At 40.2% G+C, this 17,254-nt stretch overlaps 1 non-coding gene across 1 annotated transcript; it reads right to left on the bottom strand.

Annotated features, from left to right (window-relative positions):
* Positions 1-2,108: 2,108 nt before the first annotated feature.
* Positions 2,109-2,181, bottom strand: trnaa-agc (transfer RNA alanine (anticodon AGC)). Its single transcript has one exon. It is a non-coding gene; the product is annotated as a tRNA-Ala (tRNA).
* Positions 2,182-17,254: the final 15,073 nt, after the last annotated feature.

Here is a 17,254-nt window from a genome sequence, read left to right as displayed (position 1 = left end):
TAGCATCATGAACAATACCAACAGAGAATATGAGCATTGATGTCGATTAGGGTTTCTGATTAGGGTTCAATATGAGGTTGGGGTTCACTAAAACTATTTCAGACAATGCTTTTTTTAAAGAAGAATATGGTCAAGAACATTCAAAAACTGTTCACTTATGGGTTAAGATCAAACTAGGGTTGTGGTTTCAATTTGAGACTTTGGTTTATGAAAACTATTTCAGAATATAATTTATTGCAAAAACATTTGGAGAATGCGGGCATCGATCCCGCTACCTCTCACATGCGAAGCGAGCGCTCTACCATTTGAGCTAATTCCCCCGTAAAAAGAAATGGCCACCGCATGCTTGAAGATATCGACCTCACCTACAGGAGGCGTTGTCTATGGATGTTCTCATTCACCCTGGTCATCGTATTCTCAGGGCATTCAACTGATTGCAACTGGACTGCTCGGTTTGTTCCATGTTCGCCTTAGATTGGTCAGATCTAGTTAGATTAGATCTGACCAATCTAAGGCTCAATACAAAAAAACCCCAGTGGAGTGTCCGGAGAATAAGGGTAATGTGTTCATATCCATCATTAGGATCCTGGCAGTACTGTTTTGGCTGAGTTGGTGCTTTCGAAAGCCGCTACCTCTATTTGGGTTTCATGTTAGGGTTAGGATTTACTAAATCCAATTCAGACTATGATTTTTTTCAAGAAGAACACAATCAACAACATAACATTTGGACAATGCGGGCATCGATCCCGCTACCTCTCACATGCTAACCGAGCGCTCTACCATTTGAGCTAATTCCCCTTTCTAATTAGTAGACCGTTATTCTTTCTGTGACATCAACAACACCCATAGTCAATGTGTTCTAAACACATGGGTTACGATCAAGTTAGGGTTGAGACTTTGGTTTATTAAAACTAATTCAGACTATTATTTTTTTCAAAAATAATAGCGCCATGAACAATACCAACAGAGAATATGAGCATTGATGTCGATTAGGGTTTCTGATTAGGGTTCAATATGAGGTTGGGGTTTACTAAAACTATTTCAAACAATGCTTTTTTTAAGAAGAATATGGTCAAGAACATTCATACACGTCATTGTATTCTCAGGACATTCAAAACATTGGTTTATTAAAACTATTTCAGACTATTATTCATCATTCCGGCAACTACTTGCATGTAAAGCAAGCACTCTACCACTTGAGCTAAATCCCCCATTGAAACTAAAAGCCGCCGCGTATTTTCCAGAATTGACCTCACCCACAGGAAGTTTTGTCTATGGATGTTGTCATTCATACACGTCATTGTATTCTCAGGACATTCAATTGATGAAAACTGGACTGTTCACTTATGGGTTAAGATCAAACTAGGGTTGTGTTTTTAATTTTAGACTTTGGTTTATTAAAACTATTCCAGACTACAATTTATTGCAATAACATTTGGAGAATGCGGGCATCGATCCCGCTACCTCTCACATGCGAAGCAAGCGCTCTACCATTTGAGCTAATTCCCCCGTAAAAAGAACTGGCCACCGCATGCTTGAAGATATCAACCTCACCTACAGGAGGCGTTGTCTATGGATGTTGTTGCGTTTGACCAGATGTTCCTCCAAGTGGGATGTAAAACGCTGGTCAGTCCCAAGTTCCTTAGATGACATATAAACTGAACTCAAATGTACCACCAAGCACAGGATAGGTATTTTGTAATTTATTGTCAAATATTTGAGAATAGAGACCAGCCTCGAACAACACATACGAATGCGTAGCCCAAGTTGATCTGACAACATCCCGGAATGCACTCTCCTCTTCAATATCCCCCCCCCCGCCCTCACGGCCGCACAGATGCCCATTGTGTCCGTTATCTCAAGTCGGCCCGGGAAGGGAAGCAGGGAGGACTCCTCTTCTCTGCCTCCTACTTCAAGGTAATGTGTTTATATTTGTGGACCATCATCAGGATCCTGGCAGCACTGTTTTGGATGTGTTGGTGCTTTCGAAAAAGCCGCTACCTCTCACAGCCAATTTCTATTTGGGTTTCAAGTTAGGGTTAGAATTTACTAAATCCAATTCAGACTATGATTTTTTTCAAGAAAAGCACAATCAAGAACATAACAATTGGAGAATGCGGGTATCGATCCCGCTACCTCTCACATGCTAAGCGAGCGCTCTACCATTTGAGCTAATTCCCCTACTTATTTAGAGACCGTTACGCTGTCTGTGACATCAACAACACCCACAGTCAATGTGTTGTACTCACATGGGTTACGATCAAGTTAGGGTTGGGGTTTTGATTTGAGACTTTGGTTTATTAAAACTATTTCAGACTATTATTCATCATTCCGGCAACTACTTGCATGTAAAGCAAGCACTCTACCACTTGAGCTAAATCCCCCATTGAAACTAAAAGCCGCCGCGTATTTTCCAGAATTGATCTCACCCACAGGAAGTTTTGTCTATGGATGTTGTCATTCATACACGTCATTGTATTCTCAGAACATTCAATTGATGAAAACTGGACTGTTCACTTATGGGTTAAGATCAAACTAGGGTTGTGTTTTCAATTTGAGACTTTGGTTTATTAAAACTATTCCAGACTACAATTTATTGCAAAAACTACTGCGTCAGGAACAATAACAACAGAGAATGAAAGCATTGATGTCGCTACCTCACACATGCAGAGAAAATGATCTAGCATTTGAGCCCATTTGTATTTTGAATTTGGGTTAGGATTTTCTGTATTCATATCAGATTATGATTGTTTTCAAGAGGAACAGGGTAAAAACATGACATTTGGAGAATGCGGGCATCGATCCCGCTACCTCTCACATGCTAAGCAAGCGCTCTACCATTTGAGCTAATTCCCCTGTCACTTTTCTGTGACATCAACAACACCCAAGTCAACGTGTTCTACACACATGGGTTACGATCAAGTTAGGGTGGAGACTTTGGTTTATTAAAACTAATTCAGACTATTATTTTTTTCAAAAATAATAGCGCCAGGAACAATACCAACAGAGAATATGAGCTTTGGTGTCGATTAGGGTTTCTGATTAGGGTTCAATATGAGGTTGGGGTTTACTAAAACTATTTCAGACAATGCTTATTTTAAAGAAGAATATGGTCAAGAACATTTATACACGTCATTGTATTCTTAGGACTTTCAATTGATGAAAACTGGACTGTTCACTTATGGGTTAAGATCAAACTAGGGTTGTGGTTTCAATTTGAGACTTTGGTTTATTAAAACTATTCCAGACTATAATTTATTGCAAAAACTACTGCGTCAGGAACAATAACAACAGAGAATGAAAGCATTGATGTCGCTACCTCTCACATGCAGAGAAAATGATCTAGCATTTGAGCCCATTTGTATTTTGAATTTGGGTTAGGATTTTCTGTATTCATATCAGATTATGATTGTTTTCAAGAGGAACAGGGTAAAAACATGACATTTGGAGAATGCGGGCATCGATCCCGCTACCTCTCACATGCTAAGCGAGCGCTCTACCATTTGAGCCAATTCCCCTGTTCACTAACAAGTCCACTGCATGTTCTCGGATGCATTGATGTCGCTAACTCTCACATGCAAAACTAACAATCTAGCATTTGACCCAATTTGTATTTGAGTATCAAGTAAGGGTTTGGATTTATTGAATTTAATTCAGATGAAGATTTTTTTTCCCCAATAAGAACAGTGTTAAGAAAGTAACATTTGGAGAATGCGGGCATCGATCCCGCTACCTCTCGCATGCGAAGCAAGCGCTCTACCATTTGAGCTAATTCCCCCGTTTAAGTAGGAGGCCGTTACCTTTTCTGTGACATCAACAACACCCAAGTCAACGTGTTCTACACACATGGGTTATGATCAAGTTAGGGTTGAGACTTTGGTTTATTAAAACTAATTCAGACTATTATTTTTTTCTAAAATAATAGCATCATGAACAATACCAACAGAGAATATGAGCATTGATGTCGATTAGGGTTTCTGATTAGGGTTCAATATGAGGTTGGGGTTCACTAAAACTATTTCAGACAATGCTTTTTTTAAAGAAGAATATGGTCAAGAACATTCAAAAACTGTTCACTTATGGGTTAAGATCAAACTAGGGTTGTGGTTTCAATTTGAGACTTTGGTTTATTAAAACTATTTCAGACTATAATTTATTGCAAAAACAACTGGAGAATGCGGGCATCGATCCCGCTACCTCTCGCATGCTAAGCAAGCGCTCTACCATTTGAGCTAATTCCCCCGTAGGATGAAATGACCACCGCATGCTTGAAGATATCGACCTCACCTACAGGAGGCGTTGTCTATGGATGATGTCATTCACCCTGGTCATTGTATTCTCAGGGCATTCAACTGATCACAACTGGACTGCTCGGTCTGTTCCATGTTCGCCTTAGATTGGTCAGATCTAGTTAGATTAGATCTGACCAATCTAAGGCGCAATACAAAAAACCCCCAGTGGAGTGTCCGGAGAATAGGGGTAATGTGTTCATATTTGCGGACCATCATCAGGATCCTGGCAGCACTGTTTTGGCTGTGTTGGTGCTTTCGAAAGCCGCTACCTCTCACAGCCAATTTCTATTTGGGTTTCAAGTTAGGGTTAGGATTTACTAAATCCAATTCAGACTATGATTTTTTTCAAGAAGAACACAATCAACGATATAACATTTGGAGAATGCGGACATCGATCCCGCTACCTCTCACATGCTAAGCGAGCGCTCTACCATTTGAGCTAATTCCCGTGTTTAATTAGCAGGCCGTTACTCTTTCTGTGACATCAACAACACCCATAGTCAACGTGTTCTACACACATGGGTTACGATCAAGTTAGGGTTGAGAATTTGGTTTATTAAAACTAATTCAGACTATTATTTTTTTCAAAAATAATAGCGTCATGAACAATACCAACAGAGAATATGAGCATTGATGTCGATTAGGGTTTCTGATCAGGGTTCAATATGAGGTTGGGGTTTACTAAAACTATTTGAAACAATGCTTTTTTTAAGAAGAATATGGTCAAGAACATTCATACACGTCATCGCCCCACTATGGACTGGACTCTCACTGTTATGTGGATCCACTAGGGACTGTACTTAGAGGGGGGGTTACCCACATATGGGGTCCTCTCCAAGGTTTCTCATAGTCATTCACATCGACGTCCCTTGTGTGGGCTCTGTGCCGAGGATGTCGTTGTGGCTTGTGCAGCCCTTTGAGACTTTTGTGATTTAGGGCTGTATAAATAAACATTGATTGATTGTATTCTCAGGACATTCAATTGATGAAAACTGGACTGTTCACTTATGGGTTAAGATCAAAGTAGGGTTGTGGTTTCAATTTGAGACTTTGGTTTATTAAAACTATTTCAGACTATAATTTATTGCAATAACATTTGGAGAATGCGGGCATCGATTCCACTACCTCTCGCATGCTAAGCAAGCGCTCTAACATTTGAGCTAATTCCCCCGTAAAAACATATGACCACCGCATGCTTGAAGATATCGACCTCACCTACAGGAGGCGTTGTCTATGGATGTTGTCATTCACCCTGGTCATCGTATTCTCAGGGCATTCAACTGATCGCAACTGGACTGCTCGGTTTGTTCCATGTTCGCCTTAGATTGGTCAGATCTAGTTAGATTAGATCTGACCAATCTAAGGCCCAATACAAAAAAACCCCAGTGGAGTGTCCGGAGAATAGGGGTAATGTGTTCATATTTGTGGACCATCATTAGGATCCTGGCAGCACTGTTTTGGCTGAGTTGGTGCTTTCGAAAGCCGCTACCTCTATTTGGGTTTCAAGTTAGGGTTAGGATTTACTAAATCCAATTCAGACTATGATTTTTTTCAAGAAGAACACAATCAACGACATAATATTTGGAGAATGCGGGCATCGGTCCCGCTACCTCTCACATGCTAAGCGAGCGCTCTACCATTTGAGCTAATTCCCCTGTTTAATTAGTAGACCGTTATTCTTTCTGTGACATCAACAACACCCATAGTCAATGTGTTCTACACACATGGGTTACGATCAAGTTAGGGTTGAGACTTTGGTTTATTAAAACTAATTGAGACTTTTTTTTTTTCTAAAATAATAGCGTCATGAACAATACCAACAGAGAATATGAGCATTGATGTCGATAAAGGTTTCTGATTAGGGTTCAATATGAGGTTGGGGTTTACTAAAACTATTTCAGACAATGCTTTTTTAAAGAAGAAGAATTTCAGGTAAGGGTTAGGATTTATTGAATTCAATTCAGATTTTTTATTTCAATAAAAACAGTGTTAAGAAAGTAACTTTTGGAGAATGCGGGCATTGATCCCGCTACCTCTCACATGCTTGTATTTTGAATTTGGGTTAGGATTTTCTGTATTCATATCAGATTATGATTGTTTTCAAGAGGAACAGGGTAAAAACATGACATTTGGAGAATGCGGGCATCGATCCCGCTACCTCTCACATGCTAAGCGAGCGCCCTACCATTTGAGCTAATTCCCCTGTTGACCACTAAGTCCACTGCATGTTCTCGGATGCATTGATGTCGCTAACTCTCACATGCAAAACAAACAATCTAGCATTTGACCCAATTTGTATTTGAGTTTCAAGTAAGGGTTTGGATTTATTGAATTTAATTCAGACAAAGATTTTTTTCCCCCGATAAGAACAGTGTTAAGAAAGTAACATTTGGAGAATGCGGGCATCGATCCCGCTACCTCTCACATGCTAAGCAAGCGCTCTACCATTTGAGCTAATCCCCCTGTTTAATTAGCAGGCCGTTACCTTTTCTGTGACATCAACAACACCCAAGTCAACGTGTTCTACACACACTCTCACATGCAAAACAAACAATCTAGTATTTGACCCAATTTGTATTTGAGTTTCAAGTAAGGGTTTGGATTTACTGAATTTAATTGAAATTTTTTTTTTCAATAAGAACAGTGTTAAGAAAATAACAACTGGAGAATGCGGGCATCGATCCCGCTACCTCTCACATGCTAAGCGAGCGCTCTACCATTTGAGCTAATTCCCCCCTAGAATGAAATGACCACCGCATGCTTGAAGATATCGACCTCACCTACAGGAGGCGTTGTCTATGAATGTTCTCATTCACCCTGGTCATCGTATTCTCAGGGCATTCAACTGATCGCAACTGGACTGCTCGGTTTGTTCCATGTTCGCCTTAGATTGGTCAGATCTAGTTAGATTAGATCTGACCAATATAACGCTCAATAAAAAACCCCAGTGGAGTGTCCGGAGAATAGGGGTAATGTGTTCATATTTGTGGACCATCATCAGGATCCTGGCAGCACTGTTTTGGCTGAGTTGGTGCTTTCGAAAGCCGCTACCTCTCACAGCCAATTTCTATTTGGGTTTCAAGTTAGGGTTAGGATTTACTAAATCCAATTCAGACTATGATTTTTTTCAAGAAGAACACAATCAACGATATAACATTTGGAGAATGCGGGCATCGATCCCGCTACCTCTCACATGCTAAGCGAGCGCTCTACCATTTGAGCTAATTCCCGTGTTTAATTAGCAGGCCGTTACTCTTTCTGTGACATCAACAACACCCATAGTCAATGTGTTCTACACACATGGGTTACGATCAAGTTAAGGTTGAGAATTTGGTTTATTAAAACTAACTCAGACTATTATTTTTTTCAAAAATAATAGCGCCATGAACAATACCAACAGAGAATATGAGCATTGATGTCGATTAGGGTTTCTGATTAGGGTTCAATATGAGGTTGGGGTTTACTAAAACTATTTCAAACAATGCTTTTTTTAAGAAGAATATGGTCAAGAACATTCATACACGTCATTGTATTCTCAGGACATTCAATTGATGAAAACTGGACAGTTCACTTATGGGTTACGATCAAACTAGGGTAGTGGTTTCAATTTGAGACTTTGGTTCATTGAAGCTATTTCAGACTATAATTTATTGCAAAAACATTTGGAGAATGCGGGCATCGATCCCGCTACCTCTCACATGCGAAGCAAGCGCGCTACCATTCGAGCTAATTCCCCTTTTTATAATAAGCTGTTACGCTTTCTGTGACATCAACAACACCCATTGTCAATGTGTTCTACACACATGGCTTACAATCAAGTTAGGGTTGAGACTTTGGTTTATTAAAACTAATTCAGACATCATTCCAGCAACTACTTGCATGTAAAGCAAGCACTCTACCACTTGAGCTAAATCCCCCATTGAAACTAAAAGCCGCCGCGTATTTTCCAGAATTGACCTCACCCACAGGAAGTTTTGTCTATGGATGTTGTCATTCATACACGTCATTGTATTCTCAGAACATTCAATTGAGGAAAACTGGACTGTTCACTTATGGGTTAAGATCAAACTAGGGTTGTGTTTTCAATTTGAGACTTTGGTTTATTAAAACTATTCCAGACTACAATTTATTGCAAAAACTACTGCGTCAGGAACAATAACAACAGAGAATGAAAGCATTGCGCACAGCAGCTAAATGAACACTTAGTGACTAACAATCTCTGTGAACCTTTTCAATCCGGTTTCAGGGCAAATCACTCTACGGAGACAGCCCTCGCAAAAATGACTAATGATCTATTGCTGACGATGGATTCTGATGCTTCATCTATGTTGCTGCTTCTTGATCTTAGCGCCGCTTTCGATACTGTTGATCATAATATTTTATTAGAGCGTATCAAAACGCGTATTGGGATGTCAGACTTAGCCTTGTCTTGGTTTAACTCTTATCTTACTGACAGGATGCAGTGTGTCTCCCATAACAATGTGACCTCGGACTATGTTAAGGTAACGTGCGGAGTTCCCCAGGGTTCGGTTCTTGGCCCTGCACTCTTTAGTATTTACATGCTGCCGCTAGGTGACATTATACGCAAATACGGTGTTAGCTTTCACTGTTATGCTGATGACACTCAACTCTACATGCCCCTAAAGCTGACCAACACGCCGGATTGTAGTCAGCTGGAGGCGTGTCTTAATGAAATCAAACAATGGATGTCCGCTAACTTTTTGCAACTCAACGCTAAGAAAACGGAAATGCTGATTATCGGTCCTGCTCAACACCAACATCTATTTAATAATACCACCTTAACATTTGACAACCAAACAATTAAACAAGGCGACTCGGTAAAGAATCTGGGTATTATCTTCGACCCAACTCTCTCGTTTGAGTCACACATTAAGAGTGTTACTAAAACGGCCTTCTTTCATCTCCGTAATATCGCTAAAATTCGTTCCATTTTGTCCACAAGCGATGCTGAGATCATTATCCATGCGTTCGTTACATCTCGTCTCGATTACTGTAACGTATTATTTTCGGGCCTCCCTATGTCTAGCATTAAAAGATTACAGATGGTACAAAATGCGGCTGCTAGACTTTTGACAAAAACAAGAAAGTTTGATCATATTACGCCTATACTGGCTCACTTGCACTGGCTTCCTGTGCACCTAAGATGCGACTTTAAGGTTTTACTACTTACGTATAAAATACTACACGGTCAAGCTCCTGCCTATCTTGACGATTGTATTGTACCATATGTCCCGGCAAGAAATCTGCGTTCAAAGAACTCCGGCTTATTAGTGATTCCCAGAGCCCAAAAAAAGTCTGCGGGCTATAGAGCGTTTTCTATTCGGGCTCCAATACTATGGAATGCCCTCCCGGTAAAAGTTAGAGATGCTACCTCAGTAGAAGCATTTAAGTCTCATCTTAAAACTCATTTGTATACTCTAGCCTTTAAATAGACTCCCTTTTTAGACCAGTTGATCTGCCGTTTCTTTTCTTTTCTTTTCTACTCTGCTCCGGGGTGGACCGCTAGCCTGTCCATCAGATGGGGACATCTCTACGCTGCTGACCCGTCTCCACTCGGGATGGTTCCCGCTGGCCCCACCATGGACTGGACTTTCGCTGATGTGTTGGACTTTCACAATATTATATCAGACCCACTCGACACCGAGGATGTCGTTGTGGCTTGTACAGCCCTTTGAGACACTAGTGATTTAGGGCTATATAAATAAACATTGATTGATTGATTGATTGAAAATGATCTAGCATTTGAGCCCATTTGTATTTTGAATTTGGGTTAGGATTTTCTGTATTCATATCAGATTATGATTGTTTTCAAGAGGAACAGGGTAAAAACATGACATTTGGAGAATGCGGGCATCGATCCCGCTACCTCTCACATGCTAAGCGAGCGCTCTACCATTTGAGCCAATTCCCCTGTTCACTAACAAGTCCACCGCATATTCTCGGATGCATTGATGTCGCTAACTCTCACATGCAAAACAAACAATCTAGCATTTGACCCAATTTGTATTTGAGTTTCAAGTAAGGGTTTGGATTTATTGAATTTAATACAGACGAAATTTTTTTTTCCCCAATAAGAACAGTGTTAAGAAAGTAACATTTGGAGAATGCGGGCATCGATCCCGCTACCTCTCTACCATTTGAGCTAATTCCCCTGTTAAATTACGAGGCCGTTACCTTTTCTGTGACATCAACAACACCCATAGTCAATGTGTTCTACACACATGGGTTACGATCAAGTTAGGGTTGAGACTTTGGTTTACTAAAACTAATTCAGACTATTATTTTTTTCTAAAATAATAGCGTCATGAACAATACCAACAGAGAATATGAGCATTGATGTCGATAAAGGTTTCTGATTAGGGTTCAATATGAGGTTGGGGTTTACTAAAACTATTCCAGACAATGCTTTTTTAAAGAAGAATAATTTCAGGTAAGGGTTTGGATTTATTGAACGTAATTCAGATTTTTTATTAAGAACAGTGTCAAGAAAGTAACTTTTGGAGAATGCGAGTATCGATTCCACTACCTCTCACATGCTAAGCAAGCGCTCTACCATTTGAGCTAATTCCCCTGTTGACCAACAAGTCCACCGCATGTTCTGGGATGCATTGATGTCGCTAACTCTCACATGCAAAACAAAAAATCTAGCATTTGACCCAATTTGTATTTCCAAGGTTTCTCATAGTCATTCACATTGACGTCCCACTGGGGTGAGTTTTCCTTGCCCGTATGTGGGCTCTGTACCGAGGATGTCGTTGTGGCTTGTACAGCCCTTTGAGACACTTGTGATTTAGGGCTATATAAATAAACATTGATTGATTGATTGATGTGAGTTTCAAGTAAGGGTTTGGATTTACTGAATTTAATTCGGATGCAGATTTTTTTTCCCCCTATAAAAACAGTTTTAAGTAAGTAACATTTGGAGAATGCGGGCATCGATCCCGCTACCTCTCGCATGCGAAGCAAGCGCTCTACCATTTGAGCTAATTCCCCTGTTTAATTAGGCGGCCGTTACCTTTTCTGTGACATCAACAACACCCATAGTCAACGTGTTCTACACACATGGGTAACGATCAAGTTAGGGTTGAGACTTTGGTTATTAAAACTAATTCAGACTATTATTTTTTTCTAAAATAATAGCGCCATGAACAATACCAACAGAGAATCTCAATAAGAACAGTGTTAAGAAAATAACATTTGGAGAATGCGGGCATCGATCCCGTTACCTCTCACATGCTAAGCGAGCGCTCTACCATTTGAGCTAATTCCCCCGTAGAATGAAATGACCACCGCATGCTTGAAGATATCGACCTCACCTACAGGAGGCGTTGTCTATGGATGTTGTCATTCACCCTGGTCATCGTATTCTCAGGGCATTCAACTGATCGCAACTGGACTGCTCGGTTTGTTCCATGTTCGCCTTAGATTGGTCAGATCTAGTTAGATTAGATCTGACCAATCTAAGGCTCAATAAAAACCCCCAGTGGAGTGTCCGGAGAATAGGGGTAATGTGTTCATATTTGCGGACCATCATCAGGATCCTGGCAGCACTGTTTTGGATGTGTTGGTGCTTTCGAAAGCCGCTACCTCTCACAGCCAATTTCTATTTGGGTTTCAAGTTAGGGTTAGGATTTACTAAATCCAATTCAGACTATGATTTTTTTCAAGAAGAACACAATCAACGACATAACATTTGGAGAATGCGGGCATCGATCCCGCTACCTCTCACATGCTAAGCGAGCGCTCTACCATTTGAGCTAATTCCCCTGTTTAATTAGTAGGCCGTTACTCTTTCTGTGACATCAACAACACCCAAGTCAATGTGTTCTACACACATGGGTTACGATCAAGTTAGGGCTGAGAATTTGGTTTACTCAAACTAATTCAGACTATTATTTTTTTCTAAAATAATAGCGTCATGAACAATACCAACAGAGAATATGAGCATTGATGTCGATTAGGGTTTCTGATCAGGGTTCAATATGAGGTTGGGGTTTACTAAAACTATTTGAAACAATGCTTTTTTTAAGAAGAATATGGTCAAGAACATTCATACACGTCATCGCCCCACTATGGACTGGACTCTCACTGTTATGTGGATCCACTAGGGACTGTACTTAGAGGGGGGGGGGGTTACCCACATATGGGGTCCTCTCCAAGGTTTCTCATAGTAATTCACATCGACGTCCCTTGTGTCGTTGTGGCTTGTGCAGCCCTTTGAGACTTTTGTGATTTAGGGCTATATAAATAAACATTGATTGACTGATTGATTGTATTCTCAGGACATTCAATTGATGAAAACTGGACTGTTCACTTATGGGTTAAGATCAAACTAGGGTTGTGGTTTCAATTTGAGACTTTGGTTTATTAAAACTATTCCAGACAATAATTAACTGCAAAAACTACTGCGTCAGGAACAATACCAACAGAGAATGAAAGCATTGATGTCGCTACCTCACACATGCAGAGAAAATGATCTAGCATTTGAGCCCATTTGTATTTTGAATTTGGGTTAGGATTTTCTGTATTCATATCAGATTATGATTGTTTTCAAGAGGAACAGGGTAAAAACATGACCTTTGGAGAATGCGGGCATCGATCCCGCTACCTCTCACATGCTAAGCGAGCGCTCTACCATTTGATCTAATTCCCCTGTCACTTTTCTGTGACATCAACAACACCCAAGTCAACGTGTTCTACACACATGGGTTACGATCAAGTTAGGGTGGAGACTTTGGTTTATTAAAACTAATTCAGACTATTATTTTTTTCAAAAATAATAGCGCCAGGAACATGCAAATTAAACAATGTGGTATTAAAGTAAATTTGTGTTTGAGTTTCAATTTTAGGTTAGGATTTAAATCCAATGCAGACTATGATTTTTTTGAAGAAGAACATGGTCAACATAACATTTGGAGAATACGGGCATCGATCCCGCTACCTCTCGCATGCGAAGCAAGCGCTCTACCATTTGAGCTAATTCCCCTGTTGTTTTATTTAGCTGTCACATGTTAGGAACCATACCGATAGAGAATGTAAGCATTAATGCGCTACCTCTCACATGCAAATTAAACAAGTAGTATTAAAGCAAATTTGTATTTGAGTTTCAAGTTGAGGTTAGGATTTACTAAATCCAATGCAGACTATGATTTATTTCAAGAAGAACACGGTCAAGAACATAACACTTGGAGAATGCGGGCATCGATCCCGCTACCTCTCGCATGCTAAGCAAGCGCTCTACCATTTGAGCTAATTCCCCTGTTCAGGTAGTACACAGTTACGCTTTCTGTGACATCAATCTCACCCATAGTCAATGTGTTCTACACACATGGGTTACAATCAGGTAGAAAATGGATGGATGGGTTACGATCAAACTCAGGTTGGGGTTTCAATTTGAGCCTTAGGTTTATTAAAACCATTTCAGACGTATTTTCTCCAAGAAGAACAGTGTTAGGAACCTTACCAACAGAGAATGTTAGCATTAATGCGCTACCTCAAACAAGGTGGTACTAAAGCAATTTTGTATTTGAGTTTCAAGTTTAGGTTAGTTTTTACTAAATACAATGCAGACTATGATTTTTTCTTAAGAAGAACATGGTCAACATAACATTTGGAGAATACGGGTATCGATCCCGCTACCTCTCGCATGCTAAGCAAGCACTCTACCATTTGAGCTAATTCCCCTGTCACTTTTCTGTGACATCAACAACACCCAAGTCAACGTGTTCTACACACATGGGTTACGATCAAGTTAGGGTGGAGACTTTGGTTTATTAAAACTAATTCAGACTATTATTTTTAGCGCCATGAACAATACCAACAGAGAATATGAGCTTTGGTGTCGATTAGGGTTTCTGAATAGGGTTCAATATGAGGTTGGGGTTTACTAAAACTATTTCAGACAATGCTTTTTTTAAAGAAGAATATGGTCAAGAACATTCATACACGTCATTGTATTCTTAGGACTTTCAATTGAGAGCAGCCGCACGTTTTCCATGATGGACCTCACCTACAGAACATCCATGGATGTTGTCATTCACCCTGGTCATCGTATTCTCAGGGCATTCATTTGATTGCAACTGGACTGCTCGGTTTGTTCCACGTTTGACTTAGATTGGTCAGATCTAGTTAGATTAGATCTGACCAATGTAAGGCTCAATACAAAAAAACCCCAGTGGAGTGTCCGGAGAATAAGGGTAATGTGTTCATATCCATCATTAGGATCCTGGCAGTACTGTTTTGGCTGAGTTGGTGCTTTCGAAACGATCAAGTTAGGGTTGAGACTTTGGTTTATTAAAACTAATTGAGACTATTTTTTCTTCTAAAATAATAGCGTCATGAACAATACCAACAGAGAATATGAGCATTGATGTCGATAAAGGTTTCTGATTAGGGTTCAATATGAGGTTGGGGTTTACTAAAACTATTTCAGACAATGCTTTTTTTTAAGAATAATTTCAAGTAAGGGTTAGGATTTACTGAACTTAATTCCAATTTTTTATTTCAATAAGAACAGTGTTAAGAAAGTACCTTTTGGAGAATGCGGGCATCGATCCCGCTACCTCTCGCATGCGAAGCAAGCACTCTACCATTTGAGCTAATTCCCCTGTTTAATTAGGAGGCTGTTACCTTTTCTGTGACATCAACAACACCCAAGTCAACGTGTTCTACACACATGGGTTACGATCAAGTTAGGGTTGAGACTTTGGTTTATTAAAACTAATTCAGACTATTATTTTTTTCTAAAATAATAGCGCCATGAACAATACCAACAAAGAATATGAGCTTTGGTGTCGATTAGGGTTTCTGATTAGGGTTCAATATGAGGTAGGGGTTTACTAAAACTATTTGAAACAATGCTTTTTTTAAGAAGAATATGGTCAAGAACATTCATACACGTCATCGCCCCACTATGGACTGGACTCTCACTGTTATGTGGATCCACTAGGGACTGTACTTAGAGGGGGGGTTACCCACATATGCGGTCCTCTCCAAGGTTTCTCATAGTCATTCACATTGACGTCCCTTGTGTGGGCTCTGTGCCGAGGATGTCGTTGTGGCTTGTACAGCCCTTTGAGACTTTTATGATTCAGGGCTATATAAATAAACATTGATTGACTGATTGATTGTATTCTCAGGACATTCAATTGATGAAAACTGGACTGTTCACTTATGGGTTAAGATCAAACTAGGGTTGTGGTTTCAATTTGAGACTTTGGTTTATTAAAACTATTTCAGAATATAATTTATTGCACAAACATTTGGAGAATGCGGGCATCGATCCCGCTACCTCTCACATGCGAAGCGAGCGCTCTACCATTTGAGCTAATTCCCCCGTAAAAAGAAATGGCCACCGCATGCTTGAAGATATCGACCTCACCTACAGGAGGCGTTGTCTATGGATGTTGTCATTCACCCTGGTCATCGTATTCTCAGGGCATTCAACTGATCGCAACTGGACTGCTCGGTTTGTTCCATGTTCGCCTTAAATTAGTCAGATCTAGTTAGATTAGATCTGACCAATCTAAGGCTCAATACAAAAAAACCCCAGTGGAGTGTCCGGAGAATAAAGGTAATGTGTTCATATCCATCATTAGGATCCTGGCAGTACTGTTTTGGCTGAGTTGGTGCTTTCGAAAGCCGCTACCTCTATTTGGGTTTCAAGTTAGGGTTAGGATTTACTAAACACAATTCAGACTATGATTTTTTTCAAGAAGAACACAATCAACGACATAACATTTGGAGAATGCGGGCATCGATCCCGCTACCTCTCACATGCTAAGCGAGCGCTCTACCATTTGAGCTAATTCCCCTGTTTAATTAGTAGACCGTTATTCTTTCTGTGACATCAACAACACCCATAGTCAATGTGTTCTAAACACATGGGTTACGATCAAGTTAGGGTTGAGACTTTGGTTTATTAAAACTAATTCAGACTATTATTTTTTTCAAAAATAATAGCGCCATGAACAATACCAACAGAGAATATGAGCATTGATGTCGATTAGGGTTTCTGATTAGGGTTCAATATGAGGTTGGGGTTTACTAAAACTATTTCAAACAATGCTTTTTTTAAGAAGAATATGGTCAAGAACATTCATACACGTCATTGTATTCTCAGGACATTCAAAACATTGGTTTATTAAAACTATTTCAGACTATTATTCATCATTCCGGCAACTACTTGCATGTAAAGCAAGCACTCTACCACTTGAGCTAAATCCCCCATTGAAACTAAAAGCCGCCGCGTATTTTCCAGAATTGACCTCACCCACAGGAAGTTTTGTCTATGGATGTTGTCATTCATACACGTCATTGTATTCTCAGGACATTCAATTGATGAAAACTGGACTGTTCACTTATGGGTTAAGATCAAACTAGGGTTGTGGTTTCAATTTAAAAGTTTGGTTTATTGAAACTATTTCAGACTATAATTTATTGCAATAACATTTGGAGAATGCGGGCATCGATCCCGCTACCTCTCACATGCGAAGCAAGCGCTCTACCATTTGAGCTAATTCCCCCGTAAAAAGAACTGGCCACCGCATGCTTGAAGATATCAACCTCACCTACAGGAGGCGTTGTCTATGGATGTTGTTGCGTTTGACCAGATGTTCCTCCAAGTGGGATGTAAAACGCTGGTCAGTCCCAAGTTCCTTAGATGACGTATAAACTGAACTCAAATGTACCACCAAGCACAGGATAGGTATTTTGTAATTTATTGTCAAATATTTGAGAATAGAGACCAGCCTCGAACAACACATACGAATGCGTAGCCCAAGTTGATCTGACAACATCCCGGAATGCACTCTCCTCTTCAATATCCCCCCCCCCCGCCCTCACGGCCGCACAGATGCCCATTGTGTCCGTTATCTCAAGTCGGCCCGGGAAGGGAAGCAGGGAGGACTCCTCTTCTCTGCCTCCTACTTCAAGGCCGTCCA

The sequence above is a fragment of the Entelurus aequoreus genome, linkage group LG19, assembly GCF_033978785.1.
Source record: "Entelurus aequoreus isolate RoL-2023_Sb linkage group LG19, RoL_Eaeq_v1.1, whole genome shotgun sequence".
NCBI classification, from domain to species: domain Eukaryota; kingdom Metazoa; phylum Chordata; class Actinopteri; order Syngnathiformes; family Syngnathidae; genus Entelurus; species Entelurus aequoreus.
Note: the sequence above shows the minus strand (reverse complement) of the source record. Positions and strands in the feature narration are given on the sequence as shown.